This window comes from Dendrobates tinctorius, unplaced genomic scaffold, assembly GCF_039654945.1.
Source record: "Dendrobates tinctorius isolate UK_male_01 unplaced genomic scaffold, ASM3965494v1 ptg000022l, whole genome shotgun sequence".
In the NCBI taxonomy this organism is placed as follows: Eukaryota; Metazoa; Chordata; class Amphibia; order Anura; family Dendrobatidae; genus Dendrobates; species Dendrobates tinctorius.
In genome coordinates this window covers 77,102,300-77,115,293 of record NW_027361690.1, presented here as the reverse complement: position 1 = coordinate 77,115,293, position 12,994 = coordinate 77,102,300, and positions in this window count along the sequence as shown.

Genomic DNA, 12,994 nt, shown 5'->3' with positions numbered 1-12,994 from the left:
TTGCGGCTTGTCAAAATGTAGTTTGGCAAATTCCAGTCTGGCTTTTTTATGTTTTTTTTTCAGCCATGGTGTCCTCCTTGGTCATCTCCCATGAAGTCCACTTTGGCTTATACAATGATGGATGGTGCGATCTGACACTGATGTTCCTTCAGCTTGACATTCACCTTTAATCTGTTTAGAAGTTTTTCTGGTATCTTTTGTTACCATTCGTATTATCCATCTCTTTGATTTGTCATCAATTTTCCTCTTCTGGCAACGTCCAGGGAGATTGGCTACAGTCCCACAGAGCTTAAATTTCCAAATAATATGTGCAACTGTAGTCACAGGAACATCAAGCTGCTTGGAGATGGTCTTATAACTTTTACCTTTAACATGTTAATCTATAATTCTCTTTCTAATCTCCTGAGACAACTCTTTCCTTCGTTTCGTCTGGTCCTTGTTGAGTGTGATGCACACCATGTCACCAAGCAGCACAGTGAGTATCTGTAGTCATCTATGCAGGCCCACTCGCTCATTCCAAGATTGTAGACACCTGTGATGGTAATTAGTGGACACACCGTGATTTAACATGTCCCTTTTGTCACATTATTTTCAGGGGTACCATCATTTCTGTCCAAGCCTATTTCATAGAAAACAAAAAGCAAAAAACACAAATATCCTGAACTAAAAGTAAAAAATATACTGCAAATAATGCATAAAGGTAATAATAATAATAATAAGGGTATTTAGTAAACATAATTTTGATCAAAATAATGAACAAGCCATCCCGCCACGTGGCGGGATGGCTTGTTCATTATTTTGATCAAAATTATGTTTACTAAATACCCTTATTATTATTATTATTACCTTTATGCATTATTTACAGTATATTTTTTACTTTTAGTTCAGGATATTTGTGTTTTTTGCTTTTTGTTTTCTCTGGTTAATGGTCATGTGTTAATATGCACTTACATTGTGCATACACATTAACTTACTTTTCTCAGTTCAGATTTGTTTTTTATTCAAGCCTATTTCATGTGTTTTATTTTTTTTTTTTTTATTATGTGGTGGAAGCATGGCTGAAAAGCAATGTCTGACTTTCATTTGTTCATTTTTATAGATTTGCTTTAATATTACTTTTGTCAGATTCAAGTTATTTCTGTCCCCAGTGTGGGATTTTGTGTCATTAAACAAGGGGTACCAACAATTTTGACCATGTGTGTATGTAAGGGGATGAGAAAAATATGTTTATCTTTATGTTGTTACTGCTACACTACTCGGTGTATTACCAATGGTTGCATTACTGGTACTGCTACACAGTTATGTGCATTACCATTTCTGCTAATTGTATTATGTATAATATGTTCTATATCATTTTTTTATTCTGTTAAATGTGTGAATAACATTGTTGGATAGGGTACGTGCAGTGCACACATTGGCCACTAGACAGGGGGCATTTTAGTGCACGTAGTTTCTAGCTAGTGTGCAGTACAGTACATAGTTAGTTGTAGGAGGAGCTGCTGCTGGATAAGCTAGTGACAGCCTTGGGTAGGGGCAGAGAGCAAGGTGCGCCTGAAGGGCCAACACGGGCAATAAGCCAAGGACTCGGTAGCAGTATCAGGGCATTTAAGTGAAAAGCCCAGTCTTCCTCTGCACCAGCACAGCACAGCAACGGGCTAGTACTTCAGAAAGTGGCAACTTATTGCTTGGGTGCACACCTTTAAGACCGGGATGAAACGGTCAGGGGAACCCACATAAGCAGCAAATACAGATGGAGAAGAAGCGTGGCCAGTACAAAGAGCAGTACATCAAAACAGGGCTCATCCTCAGTGGCAACTGACTCCAGTGGAAGAGCTGGATAGAGAGGAAGCTGGGAAACTGTCAGGGACGGTCCTACCTGGGCCCGTGCAGAGTAACAGTGGAAACAGTGCAGGGAAAGAGAAGGAACCTTGTTATGTGAAGCCTGTTGTAAACGCTGTAAAGTCATTGGAAAAGCAGTGTAATGAACCAAGTAAACATGTCTTTGTTGAAGTTATGATGAACTGTGTCTCAGTCGATGTGAATTTTCCTTGAAACAGTCTCCCACTGCATAGAGAGGACCTTGCAGAAGCTGAATCTGGAGACACAGGTATGCTGACTAGCGAGCATGATTTTTCTGTGAGGAGAGGCCAGGACACGAAAGCCCCAGTGTCCTCAGCTACGACTACTGTCGTACACTTGGCATAGTCAGCAGGATGCGACTACCTCGCAATGTGGAGAACCCGCGAAGAAACGAGTTAGTGATGTTGTTTGGGCTACTGCTGTGCCCTGAAAAATGGCAAGAAAGATGTGCAAGTGGTTGCTGTATTTAGAGAATTGAGAGAAGATTTTGAGAATATTGATGAAACACTGGATTTGACTGTTAAAGATTCTGTGGCAACACCGGACTTGCCTACCAAATTGGACTTGGCTTATTTTGTGAGAAAGTCTGACTTCATTATTGTGACTAAGATGGCGGCTGCGGAATTGGCAGGAAATGGTGGTGAAGAAGAAGACAACCAATGTGACCTCATCCTTCGTGTTAGGGTCGGCGGAACGCACCAAATATAAATAATAGTAGGTGCGTTCGCCGCCCGGGGTCCACCGTGCGGTAGGTGACAAGACCGCTGCTGAACAATAGCAGATGCACCTAGTAGGTGCAGGACTGCGCTCGGGTTAACGTCACCCGAACGCTAAGGACGACTCCGTACAAACACAGAGTCGCTTGGAGAACACTAAAGCAAAGACACAGGCCCTGTTAGCGTCACAGAGGCTTGCGTGTGGCATCGCAGCCGCAAACACCAATAGTTGCAGTTATTACAGCGCAGCGGCAGAGAAAAGCCGCAAGCGTCAGCGCCGAGGACCGGGCGCCGACGGACGCTAGTGTAGGTGTGGAGCAAGTGGCGGGTAGCTTGCCACAACCCTGGAGCTGACTATTCACACTCGGTCACCACTCATAATATCAGAGGGTAGGGGTTTCATAATGAGTCAGACACCAGTCTATACATCCATCACCATACACACACAAAATAATATGCTACACTAGCGCATGGCCGAGCCGCCATGCGGGCTTTTTATAGCCATGCAATTCCGGGACCTTCCAGTACTTTGGGAAGGACCAATCAGATCCGACATAGGACCTGCACATGTGACCCCTGCTCTCCACTGAGAGGACAAGTTGCGGGCATGCCCAGTAGCACGGCAAGAGGACTTAGCCTCTGGAGCAGTTCCCTGCAAAGCAGGTTGTGCTACCATTGCTGCACCAGAGATGGCAGCAACATCTAGGCTCACAGAACGAGTCTGAGGGAAATGCCTGGCTCGCCGTGATTGCTGAGCAGGAGTCTGAGCAGTCGGAGGAGAATGAGAGACCGCAGGATGTCTGGCTCTGGATTCCTGCTGTGCAGTGCCAGGAATCCAATGCCTAACATGGCCCCCCCTCTGAGCCTCACTGCGCTCAAAGGCCACGATCAGGAGCGGTGCATGAATGTTTTCCACCGGCTCCCAGGTCCGAGCCTCGGGCCCATGACCCTTCCAGTCCACCAAATAAAATTTTTTGCCACGGACAAACCTGCGCCCCACGATGGCGTTAACCTCAAACTCATCAGACGATAAGTCTGATGACCTGGCAGATGACTCAGAAAACCGGACCATGTGAACTGGTTTGAGGAGGGACACATGGAACACATCCGAAATGGCCAAATGTGGAGGAAGAGCCAGGCGGTAGACCACCGAGCTAAGTCGCTCGAGGACCTTGAATGGTCCAATGTATCGCGGTGCGAACTTGGGAGACTCGACCCGCAGTTTAATGTTTCGGGTGGAGAGTCATACCATGTCGCCAGGGGAGAACCATGGCGCGGGCCGCCGATGCGTGTCGGCGGACGCCCTCATCCTTTCTTTAGATGCCCGGATAGCATCCTGAGTGCGATCCCAAATGTCCCGTGCCTCCACTGCCCAGTCTGCCACCCTGTAGTCGGTGGAGGACACTGGCATCGGGACAGGGACTCGTGGATGTTGACCATAGTTTAGGAGAAAGGGCGTCTGACCAGTGGAATCAGCCACCGCATTGTTTAGGGCAAAATCAGCCCAAGGTAGCAAGGATGCCCAGTCATCCTGCCTGGCAGAGACAAAATGCCGTAAATAGGTGACCAAGGTCTGATTGGCTCTCTCGACCAAGCCATTCGTCTCGGGATGGTAAGCGGAGGATAGATTTAGCTCAATGCTGAGTAAACTGCAGAGCTCCCTCCAAAACCGAGATGCAAACTGGGGACCGCGGTCACTCACGATTTTGTCTGGCATGCCATGTAAACGGAATACGTGCTTAATGAACAAGGTGGCCAGGCCTCGAGCGGAAGGCAGGCGTGCGAGTGGCACCAGATGCACCATTTTGGAAAAATGGTCGGTGACCACCCAGATGACCGTACTGCCACCAGACTTGGGCAGGCCAACAATGAAATCCATGCCAACCATCTCCCAAGGTCTATCCGCCACTGGCAGGGGAAACAACAGTCCCGCCGGCCTCTGTCTAGAGGGTCTGTTCCGAGCACATGAAACACATGCTTGCACGTATTCCTTGACATCTCGAGCCATATGTGGCCACCAATTTGACCTTGCCAGGAGTTCGGCGGTCCGTTTATTACCAAAATGGCCACCCACCCTGGAGGCATGTGCCCAGGCGAGGACCTCCGGCCGTATCTGAGGAGGCACCAAGGTCTTGCCCGGTGGTACCGACTCGAGAGCAACTGGAGCCACGGTTGTAAAACTCTCCGGCGGGAGAATTACCCGAGGCTCAGCTTCTCCTTCTTCCGCTGAGACCACTGAACGTGAGAGAGCATCCGCATGGACGTTCTTCTCTCCAGAGAGGTAGTGGAGGGTGAAGCTGAATCGGGAAAAGAAGAGCGACCACCTGGCCTGACGGGAATTCAGGCGTTGGGCCGTCTGTAGATAGACCAGGTTTCTATGGTCCGTATATACCTGAAAGGGAAACCGGGCTCCCTCCAGGAGATGTCTCCACTCAGAAAAAGCCAACTTCATGGCTAGCAGCTCCCTGTCGCCGGTGGAGTAATTTTTCTCCCCCCAGTGAGAAGGTCTTGGAATAGAAGAAGCAGGGATGCTTCCGAACTTGAGCATCCTTTTGATAAAGGACTGCTCCTGCACCGACGGAAGAAGCGTCTACCTCAAGGATAAACGGCTTATCCACATCGAGACGATGTAATATGGGAGCGCCAGCAAAATATGATTTTATAGCCGAGAAGGCCTTGGAGACATGTTCTGACCAAGCATTGGGGTTAGCTCCTTTTTTGGTGAGAGCAACCAAAGGAGCCACCAGTGTGGAAAAGTGTGGTATGAATTGGCGGTAGTAATTCACGAACCCCAAAAAGCGCTGCACCGCTTTGAGGGAATGGGGTTCCTGCCAGTCCATTACCGCTTGTAGTTTGGCAGGATCCATGGCCAGCCCCTGGGCCGAGATGATATAGCCCAGGAACGGCAAGGACTCCTGCTCAAACTGGCACTTCTCCAGCTTGGCAAATAGCGAGTTCGCCCGCAGACGGTCGAAGACCCTGCAGACGTTTCTCCGGTGGGTGGTCAAATCTGGCGAAAAGATGAGTATGTCATCCAGATAGACCACCACCGAGGTAGAGAGCATGTCGCGGAAGACGTCGTTGACAAAATCTTGGAAGACAGCTGGCGCATTACAAAGGCCAAAGGGCATAACCAGGTGTTCGTAATGGCCATCCCTGGTATTAAAAGCTGTCTTCCATTCGTCTCCTTCGCGAATGCGGATCAGGTTGTATGCACCCCGCAGATCTAATTTAGTAAAGATCCGGGCCCCCCGCAACCTGTCAAATAACTCCAAGATCAACGGTAGGGGGTATTTGTTTTTAACCGTGATAGCATTGAGACCTCGGTAGTCAATGCAGGGGCGTAACTCTCCGTTCTTCTTCTGTACGAAGAAGAACCCTGCACCAGCCGGTGACACAGATTTTCTGATGAAACCCCTAGCCAGGTTCTCCCGGATATATTGGGACATAGCCTCCGTCTCAGGGAGTGATAAGGGGTAAACACAGCCTCGGGGAGGCTCTGTGCCTGGCAGGAGATCAATCGGGCAATCATAGGAATGGTGCGGCGGGAGCGTCTCCGCAGACTTCTTAGAGAAGACGTCCGCGTACTGGTGGTAGGGTTTGGGGAGCGCGGAGAGATCTGCAGGCACTTCAGTGGAAGCCACCTGAATGCTGCCCCTCAGGCACCTTCCCTCATAGATCTTGTGAGGGTGAAATAGAGAGTCCGAGTGGGGCTGTCTGATGGGTCACCTGAGACGGTAACGGTGCCCCATTTACCACCTTAATGGTCAGAGGTTGGGAGAGTAACACCAGAGGGATAGCGTGTCTCTGGGCAAAAGTCGAGGACATAAAGTTCCCCTCGGGCCCCGGAATCCAGGGTGACCTCGGCCTCCCAGGTGGAGGACCCACTATCTAACGTACCCCGGAACACCGGTTTGGGTGAAAAGGGTCCCACCTTGGATTGACCACCACCTACGGCCACTGAACGTGGTCGTCTTTTCGGCCGCTGAGGGCATGTGCCAGCCAAGTGGCCAAACTGTCGGCACTGATAACAGCGCACAGAGCTTCGCATCGGACGCAACTTAGTGCCAGTGCGAGACACCTCCATAGGCTCAGAGGAAGGGAGCTCCTGTGCGGGATATATCAGCGGCTCGGTAAAGGTGGGAGCCAAATTAACCCTACGTCTGGATTGCGCTCGTTCCAACCCGTGCTCCGTTAAGCGGAGATCAATGCGGGTGGAAACGGCGATCAACTCCTCCAGACTTGTGGGAATTTCCCTAGTAGCTAGAGCATCTTTTACGTGCTCAGCCAGGCCTCCTCCAAAACACCGGGACCAACACTTTGTCCGGCCACTCTAACTCGGAAGCCAGTGTCCGAAACTGGAGAGCATGATGGCTAACCGAAAGTGACCCTTGTGTTAAGGATAACAGTTGGAGAGCCGTATCGTGTGTGACCCGTGGTCCCAAGAAGACTTGCTTCAGAGCCACGAGGAACTGAGCAGCTCCCTGTACCACGGGATCATCACGTTCCCACAATGGCGTGGCCCACTGTAATGCCCGGCCATACAACAGGGAGACAATAAATCCCACCTTAGCCCGCTCTGCAGGAAATCGTGCAGCCAGCAACACCAGCTGAATGGAGCACTGACTAACGAATCCCCTACAGGAGGCACTATCACCCGAAAACTTATCGTGGAGCGGGAGGCGAGACATTGTCGGCAAGGGCAAAAGTGTGGGCGCACGTGAGACAGCTTCAGCGACTGTCTGAGCAGCAGCTAGCGCAGCATTCGCAGCTGAGTTGGTGCTCTCAATAGCCGCCAACCTGCTCTCCAGCTGCTGAATGTAGCGCTGCAGCTGCTGCACGTCTGCCATTGCCAGCCAGACCCTGGCGCTAGTGTAATGGTAGGGTCGGCAGCACGCACCAAATATAAATAATAGCAGGTGTGTTCGCCGCCCGGGGTCCACCGTGCGGTAGGTGACAAGACCGCTGCTGAACAATAGCAGATGCACCTAGTAGGTGCGGGACTGCGCTCGGGTTAACGTCACCCGAACGCTAAGGACGACTCCATACAAACACAGAGTCGCTTGGAGAACACTAAAGCAAAGGCACAGGCCCTGTTAGCGTCACAAAGTCCTGCGTGTGGTGTCGCAGCCGCGAACGCCAATAGTTGCTGTTATTACAGCGCAGCGGCAGAGAAAAGCCGCAAGCGTCGGCGCCGAGGACCGGGCGCTGACGGACGCTAGTGTAGGTGTGGAGCAAGTGGCGGGTAGCTTTCCACAACCCTGGAGCTGACTATTCACACTCGGTCACCACTCGTAATATCAGAGGGTAGGGGTTTCATAATGAGTCAGACACCAGTCCATACATCCATCACCATACACACACAGAATAATATGCTACACTAGCGCATGGCCGAGCCGCCATGCGAGCTTTTTATAGCCATGCGCTTCCGGGACCTTCAAGGAATTTGGAAAGGACCAATCAGATCCGACATAGGACCCGCACATGTGACCCCTGTTCTCCACTGAGAGGACAAGTTGCGGGCATGTCCAGTAGCACGGCACGAGGACTTAGCCTCTGGAGCAGTTCCCTGCAAAGCAGGTTGCGCTACCATTGCTGCACCAGAGGAGGCAGCAACATCCAGGCTCACAGAACGAGTCTGAGGGAAATGACTGGCTCGCCGTAATTGCTGAGCAGGAGTCTGAGCGGTTGGAGGAGAATGAGACACCGCAGGATGTCTGGCTCTGGATTCCCGCTGTGCAGTGCCAGGAATCCGACGCCTAACACTTCGTGGGCGTGATAGTGCTGAAATGGTGTGAAAATCTGCCAGACGATGTCCTTGGTACCATCCTCAGAGGGCGAGGTGAGTGCCATTGGACTCTTGCTTCCTGAAGCAAATTGCCATAAAATGGGTGGAGCAGCCAGAAGTGACCCCACCCTGAAATGGGTGGGGCCCAGAAGAAAATCATGGGTGCAGTTGCACAGGGCCATAATGTGACCCAGCACCAGCTGCAATGCATCGCTCCTGCATGCTGCACTGTGGAAGAGTAGGCTGCATAGAGTGGAAATGGCAGCAGGAGGAATAGTGAACCCAACCTGTATGGCAGAGCAGTGAGACACTGGCAGTGGCATTCTCACCTGAAGCAGGGGGACCCTGGCGGCTGCCAGAGAACGACCAATGTCCAAAAGACATGAAATGGCCAGGAACAGCAGAGCGTAAAATACTTCAGCGGGAGTCCCAGGTTCCAATGCCGAAGCCTTCGTCAGGACCATCATCTTCCCCTGCAAAGCCGGAGTCTTCATATCGGCGGGAGCTGGAACCTTGGCAGCAGGAACCAAAAGCTGGGGGAGCAGAAGCAGTGGCCTCCTTGGAGGAGCCCATTCCAGAAGCTAGGCCCCTCACTTCACCTGTCCAGCAGAAGGTCCGCTTCCGTCCCCGGACCAGTTGGCTTGGATAGCTGAAATCATTGATAGAAAGAAGTAGAGGGAAAAGGAAGTTTGGGCCGAGTTGCATCTACTGGGAGGTGGTGCTATGGCTGGCCGCCATACCTCTGGCCAGCTCGTCTATACAGAGGTGGAATGTAGTTTTGGGTTCATCAGCGAGGTCAGGACCAATGGGAAAGTCTATGTCAATGCTGCCTCGGTCAAATTTGGGAGACCCCCCTTAAAGGTGGGGATTGGGTCTCCTTCTACAAGGAAGATTGCCCTCAGGGCTATTACGGGGTGGCAGTTACCCTATGTGCACAAGATGAGATGGAACTGTACGCGGGCCTGAGCCCGGCACTGCCTGTCCCCCACATTGTCTCTACCCCTCAGGCCTCCATCGCAGCCGCCACTACATGGCAGTCTGTGACCTCTGCGACTGCAGAGTCACCCCAGTCACATAACCAGGTCAGGTATTCTGCCACTACTGGAGCAGCACGAGACGCATGCCGCTGAATGGAAAAAAAGTTTGCTGCTTAAATATTTTAATGCCACTAATCCTACAGACATGTATGTAAGAAGAAGAGGTCCCAAAATTAAAAACAGCAATTTTATTAATATAAAGCTAAAATACATAAAAAAGCAAAAAGTGCCGTAAGGGACACCACAAAAATACCAAATAGTCTAAAAGGAGGGTATCTCATATACACATTCAACAAAGAATGAAGGTTTAACAGAAAAAACTGCGCACATTGGCCACTAGACAATCTCTGTACTCTCTTTCATCTCCTCCTGTGATGAGGCCTACTATTGCAGAGTCATCAGAATACTTCTGCAGGTAGCAGCTAGATGAGTTGCACTTAAAATCCGCAGTGTACAGTGTGAAGAGAAAAGGGGCAAGAACTGTACCTTGAGGTGCCCCTGTATTGCAGATCACTGTGTCTGACACACTGTTCTGAACCTTTACAAACTGAGGTCGGTTCGTGAGGTAGTTAAGGATCCAGGTGGAGAGTTGGAGGTCCATGCCAACAAGGCCCAGCTTATCTCTCAGTAGACCTGGCTGTATGGTATTAAAAGCACTAGAGAAATCGAAGAACATTATTCTCACAGTGTTCCCAGGTTTCTCCAGGTGAGAGAGAGTCCTATCTAGAAGGTGGATAATGGCATCATCCACACCAACGCCAGGCCTGTAGGCAAACTGGAGAGGGTCCATATCCGAGCTCACTAGAGGATGGAGACGTGTGAGAACCAATCTCTCTAGTACCTCCATCAGGTGTGATGTCAATGCTACAGGTCTATAGTCATTAAGGTCTTTCGGATAAGGTTTCTTCGGAACTGGTACCACACATGATAATTTCCACAGTTGTGGTACTATACCTATTCTCAGGCTCATATTAAACAGATATGTAATGATCTCACTCAGTTGGAGCCCGCAGGTTCTGATTAGTCTTGCACTGATGCCGTCAGGACCTGCAGCCTTCAAAACTTTGATCTTATCCAGTTCTTTTGCAACCTGGGTACTTGTTAAGAACAGACCCTGGCTCAGTTGACAAGTTGCAGCAGGGGGTGAGGTTATTGTAGCAGAGAGGTATTAATGGTATGCAGGGGCAGGAGCAGCCAGTGTGTGATTAAATCTGTTAAAGAATAGATTAAGTTCATTAAGCCCCTCTTTATCTACAACCATCCTGGAGACAGTCTGTCTATGCCCAGATATAGACTTTAGACCCTCCCAGACTTCATGAATCCTTTTCTGTGACAATTTCAGCTCAATCTTTCTCTTATAATTAGCCTTATAATAGTTGAAAACATCAGCGCAGCCTGGTCCTCCTGGACGTGGGTAAACACGACTTGTCCTCTTTATGCTTGGTGAGGCAGTTTATTGTAGTACCAGAAACCGTTTCGGTCAATATAGACCTTCATCAGTTACTACAGTGTGAAAAAAATAAATAAATAAACAAAAATAAATAAAGTATGTACAAAAATCACATAAAATGCAATTCGGTCAAGGATATATACAATATTATACAAGAAATACTACAACAGAGACCAAAAAATATATCTTGGGTGCTCAGATTGAAGGAGAAAAGGATAAGACATACCGTGCTAGTATGTTTGAAAGTAGCTTGAAGGAGGACTCTTTTTATGTTATTCACTGATAACGCCTAAAAAGAAGTGATTGGCGCTGTTAAAGTGTATACATGAGATCAATTAGGTGGTGTTACAGAATGGTACTTACCAGTAATCAAATGGTCAGAATGCTGCTGTAACGCAGGATAATCTGTAAGGTAAACATCATGTAGGATGACATAAGACAGCGGTAAAGTATGCTGTATATCAAAGTTGTGAGTGTCGCTATAAATGGCAAGGTAGTTATCTTCATAGTTGAAAATATCAGCACAGCCTGGTCCTCCTGGACGTGGGTAAACACCACTTGTCAGTGGAGACAGAGGCGAGATGAGCTTAAGTGGAGGAAGGACGGGTCTATGGCCTTGACGGACAGGAGGGTAGGGCCAATGGGAGAGAGCTGGGTGGTGACGTCAGCTGAACTAAGATGACTGTGTGCTCAGAAGCAAAATAGGATGCATTGTAGTGTACTAAAGGGTTATAGAGTCAGGATGCACTGTTTTTCTGTGTGAAATTCATAGCGGTATGGGGGGGAGACTATGAGGAATGTGTATACATCAGAATGTATTAATTATGTGACACTGTTTTATCCATATGATGGGTGATTGTGTATCACTATGTGGGGGAAGAAAATATATGTAAATGAATACATGAGAGACATTATTCCATATGGAAACAAGTGGGAAAGAGGATGAATAAATAAATACACCAAACAAGGATATTAAGGATGGATCCAAGAATAGAGATGAAATTTTCCATGGAAAGCATATAGTATAAGATGGGTGCAGTCCCACAGAGCCATAGGTGCAGATCACATCAATATAAGTGTCTTTAAAAAAAAAAGATAAAAGTTAGTCATGTTTGAAATGTAATCATAATCAACATTCTTATGAGACAATGGTACAAAATTATTATACAAAAGATAATAAATCATAATCTCGGTTTAAACCCTAACAAATAAACATTTTAGAGTGAGTGCCTCTTTAAGGAAATCAATTTTATTAAGTATGTTTGCATCTCTCTTGACCCCACCTTCTCCTTAATAATAATTTAAAGGGAATCTGTCAGAAGGTTTTTGCTACCTCATCTAAGAGTCGAATGATGTAGAGAAGGAGACATTGAATCCAAAGATGTACCATTTATAGAGATGGATGAACCCGAACAGTAAAGTTCAGGTCACCTAACAGCTACTGTTCGGGCACGGACCCTGAACACCAACTTCTACAGGAAGTCCATGTTACAGTTTCGGTTCAAACATTGGGTGTTCCCACACTGTTATCTGCATGACAGTATGAGAAACACTGGTGGCTCTGATCTGCAGTAAGATTACCACCACTCAGAGCACTGTAGCTCCCATGCTGTCAGATGACAGCGTGAGCAAGCAGCTGTAACGTACATTAAAAAGTTTATCTCCGGTCATAGGCTTTGGCTGATGGGAGTACTACTCCCATCAGCCTATGCCTGTTGTCACTGATAACAGCGAGAGCAGGTGCCAGCTGATAGGAGTATTCATCAACAGGCACCTGCGCTAAAAATAAATAAATAAATAAAAAACCTGCATGGAGTCTCTTCTGTCTTTGATAACGATCATGACAAAACTGACAGCTGCAGGCTGTAACAATCAGCTGTCAGCTTTATCATAGCTGGCTATCAGGAACAAAGAAATTTCTTTCTGTGAACAGCAGTGAACTCACTGAGCTCAGCACAGCACCATGAAACTTTTTCTCACAGCGCTAGCGGTGAACTCACTGAGGTCACCGCAGTTCAGGGGCCCAGCTCACAGCGAAATGAGCTGGGAACACAGCCTCAGTGACCTGCGGTAAACTTGATGACATCACTAGAGTTGAGCTAAATGGGTCGGTCATATTCAAAAGTCGGCTACTTTCGCTGAA